The 2,220-nt window shown below is 44.6% G+C and overlaps 1 non-coding gene across 1 annotated transcript; it reads left to right on the plus strand.

Moving 5' to 3' along the window:
- On the plus strand, positions 372-443 carry TRNAD-GUC. The gene has a single exon. It is a non-coding gene; the product is annotated as a tRNA-Asp (tRNA).

Genomic DNA, 2,220 nt, shown 5'->3' on the forward strand with positions numbered 1-2,220 from the left:
CTATCACACAGTTGCACTCATCTCACACACTAGCAAAGTAACGTTCAAAATTCTCCAAGCCAGGCTTTAGCAGTACATGAACTGTGAACTTCCAGATGTTCAAGCTGAATTCAGAAAAGGTAGAGGAACCAGAGATCAAATTGTCAACATCTGTTGGATCATTGAAAAAGCAAGAGAATTCCAGAAAAACATCTACTTCTACTTTATTGACTATGCCAAAGCCTTTGACTGTTTGGATCACAACAAACTGTGGAAAATTCTTCAAGAGATGGGACTACCAGACCATCTGACCTGCCTCCTGAGAAATCTGTATGCAGGACAAGAATCAACAGTTATATGACAAGGAATCTGTTTCTGGCCTTTCTTAGCCGTCCTCGTTAGTATAGTGGTGAGTATCCCCGCCTGTCACGCGGGAGACCGGGGTTCGTTTCCCTGACAGGGAGGCAACACACCGTTTTGAGCTTCCCTGGTGGCTCAGAGATTAACGCGTCTGCCTGCAATGCAGGAGACCTGGTTTCCATCCCTGGGTCAGGAAGATCCCCTGGAGAAGGAAATGGCAACCCACTCCAGTATTCTTGCCTAGAGATTCCCATGGACAGAGGAGCCTGGTGGGCTACAGTCCACGGGGTCGCAAAGAGTTGGACACAACTGAGAGACATAACTTTAACTTTCAATGCTTATTTATAGGTAGTTTATGCATATATGAGAGGCATTTAGTTCTGAGGATTAACCCTGGGGGAAATTAAGCTGTTGGATATGAGAAATATCGTTCATCATGGGAAGGAATTTAGGGCAATCCATGGAAATGCCTGTGGCAGGCAGATGTCTTGTGAGTGGATGCCCTGCATAGAATCATTCTTCGCTTTCTAGGAATCACTAGCAGCTGGACCAGAGCCTCAGGACTACCCCAAGACCAAAGCTGGTGGATCTAAGAATGAACCTTGATCCTGGCCTACAAGATTCTTTCATCTTTTTTAAGTATCTAGACTTTTAAACTACAGATGTAAATGGGTAGTGAGTGGAACCAAGCCCTGTTGCTGCAGCCTCCCGGTCCTGCCTCTTGCTTGCTCCAAGGGCAAATGCAGATCTTTGTAATTCCTCTGTGCTTTAGGGTTCTTTGAAGTTGGCACAGGTAATTTTCTGCAAACCAAAGGACCTTAACTGATAAAATACTGAAGTTTCAGGATTATAGTTGTTGTTCAGCCACTAAGTCGTGTCCGATTATTTGAGACCCCGTGGACTGTAGCCCACCAGGCACCTCTGAACTCCACTATCTCCCAGAGTTTGCTCAAATTCATATGTATTGAGTTGGTGATGCCATCCAACCATCTCATCCTCTGTCATCCCCTTCTCCTTTTGCCTTCAATCTTTCCCAGCATCAAGGTCTTTTCCAATGATTCAGCTCTTTGCATCAGGTGGCCAAAGTATTGGAGCTTCAGCTTCAACATCAGTCCTTTCAATGAATATTAAGGGTTGATTTCCTTTAGGATGGACTGGTTTGATGTCCTTGCAGTCCAAGGGACTCTCAAGAGTCTTCTCCAGCACCACAAATCGAAGGCATCAACTCTTTGGTGCTCAGCCTTCTTTACGGTCCAACTCTCACATCCATACATGAAGTCTCAGGATGTGTCCATGCATGCTAAGTCGCTTCAGTCATGTCCAGCTCTTTGTGGCCCTATGGACCATACGTAGCCCTCTAGGCTCCTCTGTCCATGGGATTTTCCAAGCTTGAATACTGGTATGAGTTGCCACGCCCTCCTCCAGGGTATCTTCCAGACACTGAGGTCAAACCTGAATCTATTTCTCCTGCATTGGAAGGCGGATTCTTTACCACTAGTGCCACCTAGGGAAGCCTGAAGTCTCAGGATGCTAGCCCCAAAATACAAAGAAGAGTACACACATTACAGATTGTTTCTACTTTCATAAGCTTTCTATTTAAATAGCCATATCTATTGAATTTTTCTGATCTTGAACCATTGACAAACCTTATTTTAAGACAATTTTGATTTTATGGCTAAACATCAGCACATTAAACCCTTAAGAGAGTCACCAGAGCCTTAGTGTCAAGCCTTCCATTCTTCTGAACTCTGTGAGGCAGAGCTAGACAAGCCAAGCAGATGCAAAAGGAATTAGCACAGAGCTGGGGTTTCTATGCAGATCTGCATGTTCCTTCAACTTTTCATTCTTCAGCTTGAAAATCTGTGGCCCAGAACATTAAGA

This window comes from Capra hircus, chromosome 15, assembly GCF_001704415.2.
Source record: "Capra hircus breed San Clemente chromosome 15, ASM170441v1, whole genome shotgun sequence".
NCBI classification, from domain to species: Eukaryota; Metazoa; Chordata; class Mammalia; order Artiodactyla; family Bovidae; genus Capra; species Capra hircus.